Raw genomic sequence first — 17,174 nt, forward strand, 5'->3', positions numbered from 1 at the left:
ATATAAACAGAAGTGTCCTCTGGTAGCTTCCAGGAACTTTTCAAGGAAAATGACAGGAGGTATGAGCCCTCTCCCCTCTTCTTTGTCCTGTCTTCCTTCTTATTAGTTAGATTATAGACTTTGGCTGGACATGGAATTGTCATTGAGGACCAGGAGGAAACCATTCCTTGGGAATGGAGGCCATGCCTTCTAAAACAAGATCGAAGGAGCCTGGATCCCCGAGGACTTTATGGAGCAGAGCCTGGACTGCTCATTTGGGGACTTTTACATATGAGAAATAAACTTTTTTTTTTAAGTTGCTATTTACCCACCCCCCTCCCCACCATTCACAACTCAACCCAATCCCAACTGATACATTCCTTTAGCTACAGCTCTATCACAAATTAGAAAATTATTTAGTGTTCGCCAGTTGGAATTTCTTAGAGAAAGATAGATCTGTCTAGCCCCCTCTTTTAATGCTTGCAGCAGAGGTGACTGGCTTCCACCAGAGATTTTGTTCCCTTTCCACTGTGTAGAGTTGTGGTTGGGAAGGTGCTGTACAGTCTGGACTACGTTTCCTAGTCTACCTTGCATGTAAGTGAAGCTGTGTGTGTCACTTATGAACCAAAGCTCTTAGGAAGCACCTGTTCTCACTTCTGCATCCTTTCTTCCCCTGTGAACCAGACAGAAGAGAACTCAGGCCACCGGAGAGGGTAATTAAATGGGAGGAGACTGGTATCCTGAGTTACCATGTAGAAAGCTGCCTGCCAAATATCACATAGAATTGTAATATGTAAGAGAAATAATTAACACAAATTTGTAATCAACAATAAAATTTAAAAAGAAAAAGGAAGAGAAATAAGCATTCTTTGGGTTAAGCAAGTGAAATTGAGAGGTTTATCTGTTACAGCAGTTAGCGTTACCCTACCACAGTGCAAATCTGTACATCAGGGTCCCCCTTCCTGACTATGGATTGGCTGCCTGTGGTAGACTATATCACTGTTTAGCAATATCTGGTTTCCTTCCCTAAGGAAGGATTATACTTCCCACCCTCTTGATTCCAGGCTTGGCCATGTGACCTGCTTTGGTCAATGAAATGTGAATAGAACTGATATGCTTAATATCCAGATGGAAACCTTTTTAAGAGTCAAAGCATGATTCATCACCAGAAAGGGAAAGATTAGCAGCTGGCCTGCAACCCATTCTCTTTCTCCCGGGGATACCAACAGGTAGTAGGGGGGATTCAAAGACAGAAACTATTCCTTGTAAATGTGCTAAGCACACCTCCTGATGGCAGATAATGGAGAGTCTTCACCTATAGAATGTTATTAGCAGGAGGGACTTGGTCTGCTTGGTTGCCTACGGTCAACATATCTGGAATTTATGCATTCACGGGGCATGGCCCACTGGGAAACTCTCAGTCAGCTACGTCATGACTAGAGTATAAACTGGAGATATTTCCTAGCTGAAAGCCTCCCTTTTTCCAAGTGATGCCCTTCTTAAAACCTAGATTTAGATTTTAAATCTAAACAAGAATATTTTCTAATCCAGAAAGAAAGGGAGAAATGCAGTGACAGTCCCAAATTTCTCCATGTTCACTTGTAACTTGGAATTGCCTATATCTATTTCTTTTTGAATTTTAGAATTTTATTTTATTTATTTTTTATACAGCAGCTTCTTATTAGTTACCTATTTTACACATATTAGTGTATATATGTCAATCCCAATCTCCCAGTTCATCACACCACCACACCCCGCACCATTTTCCCCCCTTGGTGTCCATACGTTTGTTCTCTACATCTGTGTCTCAATTTCTACCCTGCAAACTGGTTCATCTGTACCAGTTTTCTAGGTTCCACACATATGTGTTAATATACGATACTTGCTTTTCTCTTTCTGACTTACTTCACTCTGTATGACAGTCTCTAGATCCATCCACATCTCTACAAATGACCCAATTTCATTCCTATTTATGGCTGAGTAATATTCCATTGTATATGTATACCACATCTTCTTTATCCATTCATCTGTTGATGGGTATTTAGGTTGCTTCCATGACCTGGCTATTGTAAACAGTGCTGCAATGAACATTGGGGTGCATGTGTCTTTTTGAATTATGGTTTGCGGTACACGGGCCTCTCACTGCTGTGGCCTCTCCCATCGCGGAGCACAGGCTCCAGATGCGCAGGCTCAGTGGCCATGGCTCACCGGCCTAGTCGCTCCACGGCATGTGGGATCTTCCCGGACCGGGGCACGAACCCATGTCCCCTGCATCGGCAGGCGGACTCTCAACCACTGTGCCACCAGGGAAGCCCTGTTGGAAGATTTTTAATCACAGTTTCTATTTCATTACTTGTGATTGGTCTGTTCATATTTTCTATTTCTTCCTGGTTCAGTCTTGGAAGGTTATACCTTTCTAAGAATTTGTCCATTTCTTCCAGGCTGTCCATTTTATTGGCATAGAGTTGCTTGCAGTAGTCTCTTAGGATGCTTTGTATTTCTGTGGTGTCCATTGTAACTTCTCCTTTTTCATTTCTAATTTTATTGATTTGAGTCCTCTTCCTCTTTTTCTTGATGAGTCTGGCTAAAGGTTTATCAATTTTGTTTATCTTCTCAAAGAACCAGCTTTTAGTTTTATTGATCTTTGATATTCTTTTCTTTGTTTCTATTTCATTTATTTCTGCTCTGATCTTTATGATTTCTTTCCTTCTACTAACTTTGGGTTTTGTTTGTTCTTCTTTCTCTAGTTTCTTTAGGTGTAAGGTTAGATTGTTTGAGATTTTTCTTGTTTCTTGAGGTAGCTTGTATTGCTATAAAGTTCCCTCTTAGAACTGCTTTTGCTGCATCCCATAGGTTTTGGATCATCGTGTTTTCATTATAATTTGTCTCTAGGTACTTTTTGATTTCCTCTTTGATTTCTTCAGTGGTCTCTTGGTTATTTAGTAACGTATTGTTTAGCCTCCATGTGTTTGTGTTTTTTATGTTTTTTTTCCCTGTAATTGATTTCTAATCTCATACCACTGTGGTTGGAAAAGATGCTTGATATGATTTCAATTTTCTTAAATTTACTGAGGCTTGATTTGTGACCCAAGATGTGATCTATCCTGCAGAATGTTCCGTGTGCACTTGAGAAGAAAGTATAATCTGCTGTTTTCGGATGGAATGTCCTGTAAGTATCAACTAAACCTATCTGGCCTATAGTGTCATTTAGAGCTTGCGTATCCCTATTAATTTTCTGTCTGGATGATCTGTCCATTGGTGTAAGTGAGGTGTTAAAGTCCCCCACTATTATTGTGTTACTGTTGATTTCCTCTTTTACAGCTGTTAGCAGTTGCCTTATGTATTCAGGTGCTCCTATGTTGGGTGCATATATATTTATAATTGTTATACCTTCTTCTTGGATTGATCCCTTGATCATTATGTAGTGTCCTTCCTTGTCTCTTGTAACATTCTTTATTTTAAAGTCTATTTTATCTGATATGAGTATTGCTACTCCAGTTTTCTTCTGATTTCCATTTGCATGGAATTTCTTTTTCCATCCCCTCCCTTTCAGTCTCTGTGTGCACCTAGGTCTGAAGTGGGTCTCTTGTAGACAGCATATATATATGTCTTGTTTTTGTATCCATTCAGCGAGCCTGTGTCTTTTGGTTGGAGCATTTAATCCATTCACGTTTAAGGTAATTATTGATATGTGTGTTCCTATTACCATTTTCTTAATTGTTATGGGGTTTTTTTTGTAGGTCCTTTTCTTCTCTTGTGTTTCCCACTTAGAGAAGTTCCTTTAGCATTTGTTGTAGAGCTGGTTTGGTGGTGCTGAATTCTCTTAGCTTTTGCTTGTCTGTAAAGTTTTTGATTTCTCTGTCAAATCTGAATGAGATCCTTGCCTGGTAGAGTAATCTTGGTTGTAGGTTCTTCCCTTTCATCACTTTAAATATATCATGCCACTCCCTTCTGGCTTGTAGAGTTTCTGCTGAGAAATCAGCTGTTAATGTTATGGGAGTTCCCTTGTATGTTATTTTTCCCTTGTTGCTTTCAGTAATTTTTGTCTTTAACTTTTGTCAATTTGATTACTATGTGTCTCAGCGTGTTTCTCCTTGGGTTTATCCTGCCTGGGACTCTCTGTGTTTCCTGGACTTGGGTGGCTATTTCCTTTCCCATGTTAGGGAAGTTTTCAACTATAATCTCTTCAAATATTTTCTTGGGTCCTTTCTCTCCCTCTTCTCCTTCTGGGAGCCCTATAATACAAATGTTGTTGCGTTTAATGTTGCCCCAGAGGTCTCTTAGGCTGTCTTCATTTCTTTTCATTCTTTTTTCTTTATTCTGTTCCGTGGCGGTGAATTCCACCATTCTGTCTTCCAGGTCACTTATCCGGTCTTCTGCCTCAGTTATTCTGCTATTGATTCCTTCTACTGTATTTTTCATTTCAGTTATTGTATTGTTCATCTGTTTGTTTGTTCTTTAATTCTTCTAGTTGTTCATTCTTTAATTCTTCTAGGTCTTTGTTAAACATTTCTTGCATCTTCTCGATCTTTGCCTCCATTCCTTTTCCGAGGTCCTAGATCATCTTCACTATCATTATTCTGAATTCTTTTTCTGGAAGGTTGCCTATCTCCACTTCATTTAGTTGTTTTTCTCGGGTTTTATCTTGTTCCTTCATCTGGTACATTGCCCTCTGCCTTTTCATCTTGTCTTTCTGTGAATGTGATTTTTGTTCCACAGGTTGCAGGATTGTAGTTCTTCTTGCTTCTGCTGTCTACCCTCTGGATGAGGCTATCTAAGCGGCTTGTGTAAGCTTCCTGATGGGAGGGACTGGTGGTGGGTAGAGCTGGGTGTTGCTCTGATGGGCAGAGCTCAGTAAGACTTTAATCCGCTTGTCTGCTGATGGGTGGGGCTGGGTTCCCTCCCTGTTGATTGTTTCGCCTGAGGCGACGCAGCACTGGATCCTACCCAGCTCTTTGGTGGGGCTAATGGGGACTCTGGGAAGGCTCATGCCAGGGAGTACTTCCCAGAACTTCTGCTGCCAGTGTCCTTGCCCCCACGGTGAGTCACAGCCACCCACCGCCTCTGCAGGAGACCCTCCAACACTAGCAGGTAGGCCTGGTTCAGTCTCCTATGGGGTCACTGCTCCTTCCCCGAGTCCCGATGTGCATACTACTTTGTGTGTGCCCTCCAAGAGTGGAGTCTCTGTTTCCCCCAGTCCTGTCAAAGTCCTACAGTCAAATCTCACTAGCCTTCAAAGTCTGATTCTCTAAGAATTCCTCCTCCCTTTGCCAGACCCCCAGGTTGGGAAGCCTGATGTGGGGCTCAGAACCTTCACTCCAGTGGGTGGACTTCTGTGGTATAAGTGTTCTCCAGATTGTGAATCACCCACCCAGCAGTTACAGGATTTGATTTTATTGTGATTGCGCCCCTCCTACCATCTCACTGTGGCTTCTCCTTTGTCTTTGGATGTGGGGTATCTTTTTTGTTGAGTTCCAGTGTCTTCCTGTTGATGACTGTTCAGCAGTTAGTTGTGATTCCAGTGCTCTCGCAAGAGGGAGTGAGGGCACGTCCTTCTACTCTGCCATCTTGAACCCATCTTGGAATTGCCTATATCTTTTGAATTATTAATACATTTTAGTATCAGGTAGGATCTATAATCCCTGCGTGTTTGGTCTGACAATTCAACCCCTTGTATTATCTCAGCCATTTTCTTGTTTTTGTTTTTTTGGTTTTTGTTTTGTAGTGACCAGCAATGCTCCAGTAGGTGGTTGTCCCTTCAACCTCTCCTGGATTGAGGACAATCTGGAGAGGAACCCCCACCTGACATGTTATGGGCAGGGAGTATGATCTGGAAATAAGCCTATATTCTTCTCCCATCCCATGTTCTTTTAAGCCACTAAAAACGTGGGTGTTGTTTCTTAAGGTAGCATAACCTAAACTATCTAGACTGTCCTGGCGTCAAGCACCTGCTCCTGGCCAAGTGCTGGGTTGGAGTAACATGCTTAGGCCCATACCTTCATCAAGATTGTCTAGGCAGGACAGTCCCAGAGAAGGGGGTGTGGGCAGGTAAGTATAGGTCATGTTTACTGCCTTACTGCCACATTATTTCTGACCACTGGCACTCTCCAAAGTCTTCTGCAATAGGACTGAGCAGATGTATTAGTCAGAATTTTTTTGATTGTGAGTGTCATAAATTCAATTCAAATGAAACTGGACCACTATCTTACACCATACACAAAAATTAACTCAAAATGGATTAAATACTAATACATTAAATAATGTAAGAAACCATAAAACTCCTGGATGAAAATATGGGTGGTAAGCTCTCTGACATTGGTCTTGATGAGGATTTTTCGTATCTGACACCAAAAGCAAAGGCAACAAAAGCAAACATAAACAAATGGGACTATATCAAACTAAAAAGCTTCTGCACAGCAAAGGAAACCATCAACAAAATGAAAAAGCACCCTGCTGAGTAGGAGAAAATATTTGCAAATCGTATATCTGATAGGGAATTAATATCCAAAGAAGTATAAAGAAGGCATACAACTCAACAGCAGAAAAGCAAGCAATTTGATTAAAAAATGGACAGAAGATCTGAATAGACATTTTTCCAAAGAAGATACACAGATGACCAACAGACACATGAAAAGATGCTCAACAACACTCTTCGTCAGGGAAATACAAATCAAAACCACAATGAGATATCACCTCATACCTGTGAGAACAGCTTTCATCAAAAAGATAAGAAGTAACAAGTGTTGGTGAGGATATGGCAAAAAGGGAACCTTTGTGCACTGTTGGTGGGAATGGAAATAGGTGCAGCCACTGTGGAGAGCAGTATGGAGGTTCCTCAAAATTTTAAAAATACAACTACCATATGATCCAGCAATTCCACTTCTGGGTACTTACCTGAAGAAAAGAAAACTAACTCAGAAAGATAAATACTCCCCCATGTTCACTGCAGCATTACAATAGTCAAGACATGGAAGCAACTTACACGTCCATTGATGGATGAATGGATAAAGAAAATGTGATATATATATGACTATTATTTAGCAATAAAAAGGAAGGAAATCTTTACATTTGCAACAAGGATGGACATTATGCAACATGAGGGCATTATGCTAAGTGAAATCAGCCAGAGATAAGTCAGAGAAAGACAAATGCCACATTATCTCACTTATATGTGGAGTCTCAAAAACAAAAACAAAAAAATCCCGAAGCTCGTAGATGCAGAGGACAGATTGGGGGTTGCCAGAGCTGGGGGTTGGGGAGTGGGAAAAATGGGGAAAGGGGGTCAAATGTACAAACTTCTAGTTCTAAAATAAATAAGTCATGTGGATGTAATGTACAACCTGGCAACTATAGTTAATACTACTGTATTGCCTATTGGCAAGTTGCTAAGAGAGTAGACCTTAAAAGTCCTCATCACAAGAAAAAACATTTTTTTGTAACTACATATGGTGATGCATGTTAACTAAACTTATTGCAGTGATCATTTCACAATATATCCAAATACGGCATCATTACGTTGTACACCTGAAACTAATATGTCAACTATACCTCAGGAAAAAAACACCTCACTTCACACCGGCTGAAACATTCCTTATACCCACACTCCTATGGGCCCCAGAAGTTTTGGCCAGGCCCAGAATGTGCACGCAGTGTATAAAATACAGAACGGGTGAGAGGACTGATGGTCCCTGGCTAGAATGAATATACTGTATTTCTGCTGGCCGGTGCCACTGCCTTGAATACTAATGACCTACTAAATGTCAGATCTCTGTCTTGAGGACCAATGAGTTCCAACCTGCCTCATCAGGCACCCCAGATTCCAGACCCTCAGCTTGTTGCTGACCACAGCTACGTGTAAGCCCCCGTCAGCCCGCAGCTTCTCTGGTTCCCAGCTCCTGCCCTGAGTCCGGCAGCCGCGGAGTCCCCTTTGTTTACCCCAGCTCTCGGGGCTCTCTGGCTCTCCTGGGCCACTTTCTGCCAGCCCGAATCATCTGCTGCCTCCACTGCAATGTGAGGGGCAGCTTTTGAGAGGCTGAAACACCGTTTACATCCCTGCGTCTGGTAGGTGAAGCAAGGAAATAGGAAATCAAACCTGGGCTGGCCACGGAAGCCGGCTGAGTGTGAGTCCGCCGTTTGCCCACTAGGTGACGTCTATCGAGCCTGAGGAGAGAAGGAGAGCTTTTCTGTTAAAGCAGCACAAAGGAAGTGTTCTGCTGCTTTTCTTTTTCTTTTCTATTTTTTTCCACCCACCACCATCGCCACCGCCACCACCTCCAACCCTAAAAATAACATGAAAACAAGGCACCTTTCTACTTCTCCCTCCCGGGAGGATTCCAGCTTCTCTGACTGCCCGGACTAAAGTTAAGGCAAGAAGGCTGTTCTTTTCATCAAGTCCGAAACGACGGCCCAGTGAGTTTCGTGTGCTGTTAGGTTGTAATTGGAGCCCGCTGAGAACCTGTAACCCTCACCCCATTCCATTCCTTCCTTTCACCTGATTTTCTCCAAGGCCCACAACTAAGTTTCGCCACAGGTGTTATTTTTCTTTTCTCTCTTCTCTCCTCTCCGCTCCCCTCCCCACCTCCCCTTTCTTCTCGTCCCTTCTCTCCAGGTGTATTGTATTTTGTTGTTTTCCTTCTAGGAAAGGGTAGGGCAGCTTGCCTACTATCAGGAGAAAATAAGATTCTTGGTGCTTATTCTGCCATTACTGTAAATTCGTTGTAAAGATTTCTAATAACCCTAACTCTGGGGGGGTAAAACATGAACCTGTCCTATTCGTCTTCCAATCTGTAGCCCCAGATGTTGAAACTTTCTTTCTCCCTGTGTAGGGGGTCCCTTGGCAATAGCTTAGATTCCATAACTTACTTTTCACTCTTGATTATTAAAAGACAGTCCAGCTTTTCAAAGCTGTCCACTCCCCCATCCGTACAGGCTGGCGGCTCACCGACCTGACTGGGAGGGGCAGGGCCGCGAACTGCTGGTCCTTCTTCCTTCTGCCCTCACCTCATCAGGGAAGGGCTTGTATCTCCTCTGGGAGGCCGCCCGCCCTTCAACCTCCAGGCTCCAGCTGCTCCAGGGTGTTGGGTCTCAGCTCACAACCCTGACAAATCCCTTCTCTCCTGTCTGGAAAGGTGGTGGGCTTGGAGGGCTGGTCAGCAGCTATGGCTGCTGTTAGAAGGACCAGTTCTACCACCACCCAGTAAGCTCTGGGCAAGGTGAGCGACCTGGCGGTGGTTTAGCATGTGAAGTACTTACGGCTTTTTATCTCTCCAGTTGGATCCTAAGTACCAATTTTGGGGCAAAGAGAAAAATCCCACTTGTTAACCTGCCACAAAGTACAGAACCATCCTTCACACCCGCTTCCCTCCCCCTTCCACATGCTACGAGGACCAGCAACACAGGCGGACTCTGAAACAGCTCACCAAGCCACATCCTCCTGCCATTTGTTCACGCCCGCTGGAGTGGCCTGAGTAGCGCAATGATAGCCAGGTTGTCCTGGTGTTGGAGCAGAAGCATCCGGAGCCCTGGCCGCAGGATACCTTTGTCCTTTTTCAGCCTTTTCTCGGAGGCCTATGAAATGTACGTATGAGTGGGGAAAGTACCCTCAAAAGTTAACCACTCTGAAGCCATGTCATGGGAGTCTTTGCTCTAGCCAAACTTCACCCAGTAACTTGAGGTCCAGGCAGAAGGCATAGCCCTTCCCACAGAGCCACTGGACTCTAGTCCCCAAACACCCCCATGGGGGTTCCACTCTGCTATGTGGCTCCACAGCTATGCCAGCTTGTGTTCTAAATTTCTCAGTTTGTAGTGAAATGAATTCTTTTCTTACCACCTCCTCTTCACAGATTTCTGGTATCAGTTCTTAGGAATAACGCAAGGTCTCCCTCTCCGAAAAACTAATCTCAGTAAGACATTCCCTGATGAACTTAACAGATTCCTTGTCGCACCAACTCATTGTCCTTGGACCATTAGCTGTCTCTTTTCCTCAGATGAGGATTTTGTCAGGAGGTACCTCGGCCCCAGTGCACATTTAACTCATGTTAATGAGTTTAAATCTTCACATCCTTATCCCTGGAATCTATGAATGTGTTACATGGTAAAAGGGAGTTTACAGGTGTGATTAAGTTATGGATCTTATGATAGGGAGATTCCCTTGGATTTTTTAAGTGGTCCTAGTATATTCACAAGGGTCCTTATCATGGAAGGAGGGAGGCAGGTGAGTCAAAGACGGAGATGTGAAGTAGAGTCATGAGCCGAGGAACTCAGACAGCCTCTAGAAACTAGAAAAGGCAAGGGAACAGCTTTTCCCCTAGAGCCCCCAGAAAGAATGCAGCTCTACCTTCAGAACTGCAAAAAAATTAATTTATGTTGTTTTTTAAGTCACTAAATTTGTGTTAATTAATTACAGTACCAATAGGAAACGAATACAGCCCTCCAGACAAGTTCAGCCATTATTAAAGAATCTTGGATAAACCTAGTCTAGGCTTTCAAGATGGGGCCTCTGTTCCATCTGTTGTGTCAAGGCCAAGATTGCTAAGGCTTCTCACATGTTGCTTTGCTCATTAAGTCCTTATTGACTAGGGCTTCATCACCTCACCTGTCAGCCTGTCCAGGGTCAAGAGTTCATCCCTGCAGCCCAGGGGATGGAATACCCTGATTGGCCACACTTGAGTCAGATGACCAGCTCTGGAATCAGAGGGTGGGCTCATTCCTCCAATTACATGGAGCAAGAATGAAGAAAGGATATCCTCTCAAAGGCAAATTAGAGTGTTACGATCAGAAAAAAAGAGAATAGATGTCGGGCAGGCATAACACACAGATGTCCGCTATGGAGACTGAGGGAATCAGGAGACGGAGTTCTGAAGTGGTTTTACTGGAATATTAAAGCAACCTTGTATTATGAAAAATTCCATTCTTCAACCCAAAATAAAGTGAGATTCCCTTTATTAAACTGCTTTACATCATTTGGTCAGATTAAAGGATTTTAAGATTCTTGCAGGTAAATATGATGCACGTATCTAGTTTCTTTTATCTGTAAGAGAGAACAGGATCCTCATAAAGCTTAGAAGCAGGGCCCCTTGATGTGACTGGAACATCTTTTCTTTAACAAAGTCTGCCTTACCTAAGAGTTACCTTTTCCAGCTTCAAGGCAGTAAATCGCCTGAATCCCTATGCTTTCAAACCAGCCTCACAAACGATGCCCAGGAAGCAATGTTAGAGAGCCCATCCTCAGAGAGGGGTTATTAATAAGATTCAATAGAGAAAAGTTCAAACACATGCAGATCAAGGAAAAAGAAAATGACCCAAATGGAAGGTCTGAGATGTAAAAAGGAATCATGCACAAGGGAGTGGTAAATATGTGGGTATATCTAAGCAATAATCAATTGAATAAAACTACTAATAATGTATAAATTATAGGGTTAAAAAAGAGATACCTGAAATACTGGATAACAACGGCGTATATATTGGGAGGAGGATGATCAAAGCAAAAGAATTCTAAGGTTCTTTTGTGATTCATGAGGAGAGTAAAATTAACTTTTGAAATGGTGTATTCACGCTAATATCTTTAGGGTAGACATAAAGGGTATCATTTATCAGCAATTATCATTTATCAGCAATTATACCCTCATAAGTTAAAACTGAAAAGCAAGAGAAACAAAACACAAACCTCAATTAATCCAGATCTTTTACAAGAAAGAAGGAAAAAAAGAACAGAAAAGGTGGAACAAATGGATAGCACAAAATAAATGGTAGAATTAAATCCAAATATATCAGTAATCACAATAAACGAAATTCTTCAGTTAAAATACAAAGATGGTCAGACGGAAAAGATGATAAAATCCAGTTATTTATACGTGACACACCTAAAGCATAAGGATACAGAAACATTATAGTTCAAGGAAGAGAAAATATATATTAGGCAAATTATATTTGCCTGTCAGACAAAATAGACAAGAAGGCAAAAAAAAGTGGGTCACCACATAATGATAAAAGTTTTAGATCACCAGAAAAATATGACAATTATAAGCTTGTTTATACCCAATAAAGAGCAAAAATTAAACTACAAGGAAAAATAGACAAACATCATATTTAGAATTGAATGATAATAAATTATTGTGTGTCAAAACTTGTAATATACAGCTAAAGGAATGCTTGTAGGGAAATATATATCCTTAGATGCTTCCATTAGAAAAGAAGATACGTTCAAAATTAATGACCTAAGCACAGAACTTGAGAAGTTAGAAAAAGGATTAGCAGATAAGCCTCAAAAAATTAGAAGGAAATAATAAACATAGAAGCAGAAATTAATTAGGTAAAAAGCAATCATATGATTGAGACTATTGACCAAGACAAATATTTTCTGAACAGCTTAATGAAACTGACAAACTTCTGCTAAGGTTAATCAATAAAAAAAGAAAGAAGACACAAATTACCTCTATTGGGGAAAAATGGAGAATATAAGTACAGATGCAACAGATTAAAAAAAAAGAAGATATTGTGGACAACTTCATAATAACCTGAAAACTTCAAAATATGTATACATTCCTGGAAAAATGCAACTTGCAAAAACAGACTCAAGAAGACATGGAAAACTTAAATTGTTTATGTATAATACAATATTAATTAAACATTCATATATTAGAGACACTCTTAGCAAACTAGGAATAAAAGGAAACTTCTTTAACTCAATAAAGTGTATCTACAAAAAAAAAAAACCCTAAAGGAAACATAAAACTTCATGGTGTCTGGTGAAAACATTCCCTCTAACATCAGAAATAAGGCAAGATGCCTACTACCAACACTTCATTTCCTCATCATACTGGTTATCCTGGCCAGTGCAGTATATCAAGGAAAAGGGGAAAAAAAGGTATAAGGAGCACGGAGCAACTAAGCCCGTGCGCCACAACTACTGAGCCCGTGTGCCACAACTACTGAAGCCTGTGGGCCTAGAGCCCGTGCTCCGCAACAAAAGAAGCCACCGCAATGAGAAGCCTGCACTGTAACAAAGAGTAGCCCCTGCTTGCCTCAACTAGAGAACGCCCGCGTGCAGCAACGAAGACCCAACGCAGCCAAAAATAAATAAATAAATCAAATAACTAACTAAATAAATAATAATAAAAATAAAGAGTAAACCAGAAAACAAAACACACACACACACACACACAGGTATAAGGATCAGAAAGGAATAAACAAAGCTGTCATTATCCATAGACGGTATATTTCTCTATTTGGAAAACACTGAAGAACCGAAATTATTTGAGTTTTAGCAAGTTTTCAGGATACAAAATCATTACTGAAGGAAGGCAGTTACATTTCTATTTATCAGCAACCATCAGTTAGAAAATTTAATTTAAAAAAGATGTCATTTAAAATAACAACAATATAAAGCACATAGGAATAAGTCTATCAAAAGCTGTGCATGTCCATTATGGAACTCTACTGAAAGACGTTAAAGATGACCCAGTTAAATGGAGATATAAACTTTGTTTAAGGTTATGATATTCAATATTGAAAATGTTAATATTCTTCAGATTGATTCACAGATTCAGTGAAACTCCAATAAAAATTCCAACAGGATCTATTGGTGGAACTTGATGAGTTAATTCTAAAATTTATATGGAAGACTAAAGGGCTAATAATAGCCCTTTCATTCTTGAAGAAGGACCAAACACAAACATCAATTCCAGGTGGATTAAGGACTTACATGTGAAAGGTATAAAACCATAAAACTTAGAAGCCAATATGAATATGAGAATATCTTTATGACTTTGGGATAGGGAAGAATTTCTTAAAGAAGGCACACAAAAACTGTAAAGAAATATGTTGATAAATTCTATTACATTAAATTTAAGAAATTATATTTTCACAAAAAGACCATTAGTTAAATGTAAAGTCAAGCCCCAAATTAGGAGAAGATATTTATCAAACATACACTCAAAAGGAATTTGTACTTGGAGTATATAGAGAACTTCTAAAAACTATAAAAAGGCAAACAACTAAGTTTAAAATTGGACAAAGGGTATGAATTAGGCGTTTCAAAGAAGAGAGAAAACAAATGGTTCATAAAATGTGAAAAGATACTCAATCTCATTTGTAATCAGGAAAAGACAAATTAAAACCACAAGGAGATACTCTTTTGTACCCCCCAGAGTGGCAAAAATTTGGGGCCAAGTGATGGTGAGGTTATGGAAAACGTGCATTGCTGGTTGATGTGCAACTTGGTTTGACCACTGTGCTTTACTCAGTCAAGTTCAACAAGTACTCTAAGACCCAGCAATTTCACTTCTAAGTATTAAACCTTAGAAAAACTTTTGCACATGAGCACCAGGAAACAAGTGCAAAGAATGCTCATAGTGGAAAACAGTATGGAGGGTCCTCAAAAAACTAAAAATAGAGTTGCCATATGATCTTGCAATCCCACTCCTGGGCATATATATGGAGGAAACTATAATTCAAAAAGATACATGCACCCCAATGTTCATAGCAGCACTATTCACAATAGCCAAGACATGGAAACAACCTCAATGTCCATTGATAGATGAATGGATAAAGATGTGGTATATATATACAATGGAATGCTACTCCGCCACAAAAAGGAATGAAATAATGCCATTTGCAGCAACATGGATGGACCTAGAGATTATCATAGTAAGCAAAGAAAGTCAGACAAACACCATATGATATCACTTATATGTGGGATCTAAAATGTGAATGAACTTCAAATACGAACTTCAAATATGAATGACACAAATGAACTTATCTCCGAAACAGAAACAGACTCACAGACATAGAGAACAGACTTGTGGTCGCCAAGGGGGAGGGGGTTGAGGGAGGGATGGAGTGGGAGTTTGGGGTTAGCAGATGCAAACTATTATATATAGAATGGGTAAATAACAAGGTCCTTCTGTATAGCACAGGGAACTATATTCAATATCCTGTGATTAAACCATAATGAAAAATATGAAAAAGTATGTATATATATGTATAACTGAATCACTTTGCTATACAGTAGAAATTAACACATTATAAATCAACTATACTTCAACAAATTTTTAAAAAAACCTAAAAAATCAAAAAAAAAAGAAAGAAGAATGCTCATAGCAACATTGTCCCTAAAGGCAAAAACTGGGGAAAAAAATCATATATCCACCTTCATAGAAGGAATAAACCAACTTAAGTATATTCATACCAATGAATAGCATCAAAGCCATAAAAATGAATGCATTACAGCATAATCAAAGATGAATCTCAAAAACATGAGGCTGTCACATAAGGCTGTGCCTGCAAGTTATGGGAGTGGGCTCAGTAGGTGCTAGAATCTACTACATGCTCCACATGCCAAGCTGAACACACTGGCACAGGGATGCCTATCCCTGAAGGAAGCGGTGCCTTCAAAAATTTTTTAACTGTCCAAAGGCTCTTTATGGGTTAGCTCTGGCCCTACAAAATCATAATGTTGAAAGACAAGTCAGAAGTGTATATATTCTGTAATATTCCATGTATACAGAGTGCAAAACCAAATAAAACTAAACCATAATGATTCATATACGTGTGTTAAAACTATATAGAAAAACAAGAGAGTGTTTAACACAGAATTCAGAATAGTGATCATTTCTTGGGGAAAGGAGAGCAACCAATTACGGAAGAGTTCCTGATGGGGGTGGAGAGCTCTTAAGGTACTGATGATGCTCTAGTCCTTTGGCTTAGCAGTGGGTAGTCAAGTATTCTGTTATCATCATTCTTTATCCTGTACACGTATATTTTAAAAGCCCTCCTTATGTAATCCACATAATTGATTTTAAATAAAAGAGATTCCACCCAGGAGTACTGCCTGGAGAAGGGATATCAACATAAGGGCTGGACAGGGTATATTGCTAGGGGCCCAGAGCTGAGAGTCTGAGTCCTAAGTGGTCACAGGAGGAGAGACTTTGATGTCTCATGTGCGATGAGGTGGGAGGACTCCAATGGGATCCTTCGAAAGTGCTCCATGAAAAAGCAAATTAAAACCACAGCAAGATACCACTATTAGAGTAAAAACAATACAAAACAAAATGTCAATACAAAAACTTGTACACAAATATTCATAGGAGGTAGTGTTATTTATAATAGTCAAAAAGTGGAAACCCCAATGTCCATTAACTGATGAATGGATAAATAAAATGTATATCCATACAATAGAATATTATTCAGCAATAAAAGCAATGAAGTACTGATAAATGCTATATCATGGATGAACCTTGAAAACATCCTAAGTCACATGTGGTTACAAAAGACCACATATTGTGTGATTTCATTTATATGACATGTCTAGAATAGGCAAATCTATAGACAGAAAGCAGAGTACTGGCTTCCAAAGGCTGGAGAGGATGTGTGTGTGGGAATAAGAAGTGTTTGCTGATGGGTATGAGGTTTCTTTGTGGGATGATTAAAATGTTCTAAAGTTGATTGTGGTGATGGCTGTAGAGCTATATGAATAGTCTACAAGCCAGGGAACTGTACACTTTAAATGGATGAATTACATGGCAAGTGAATTATATTTCAATAAAGCTGTAACAACAAAAAGAATGGCTAAAATTTTTAAAAATTGACAATACCAAATGTCAGCAAAAATACAGAGCAACTGGAAGATTTGTACATTGCTAGTGAGAATGCAAAATGGTACAGCCACTTCAGAACTAGTTAGTTTCTTATAAAGTTAAACATACTCTTACAATATGATCAAGCAATCTTATACCTAGTTAATTACCCAAGTTAAATGATAACCTATATTCACACAAAAAATCTGTTCACTAATGTTCATAGTGGCTTTATTTTAATTGCCCCAAACTGCAAACAACCCAAATTTCCTTCTATGAGGGAATGGATAAACAAACTGGTACATTCATACAAATGGAATACTACACAGTAATAAAAGGAACAAATAAATGATACAGACAACAACATGGATAAATTCCAAACGCCCTGTGTTAAGTGAAAGAAGATAGACTCGAAAGGTTACATATTATATGATTCTATTACCAAAATGGGAAAAGCAAAACTCTAGAAACAGACAAATCAGAGGTTGCCAGGTACGGGGGGCTCGGGGAAGGTGCTACACACAAAGGATACGGGGGATTTATTGGTGTGATGGAACTCTTCCAAGTATTGTGGTGGTTACATGACTGAACGGGTTGGTCAAGACTCACAGAACACGGTAC

The sequence above is a fragment of the Tursiops truncatus genome, chromosome 7 (genome assembly GCF_011762595.2).
Source record: "Tursiops truncatus isolate mTurTru1 chromosome 7, mTurTru1.mat.Y, whole genome shotgun sequence".
NCBI classification, from domain to species: domain Eukaryota; kingdom Metazoa; phylum Chordata; class Mammalia; order Artiodactyla; family Delphinidae; genus Tursiops; species Tursiops truncatus.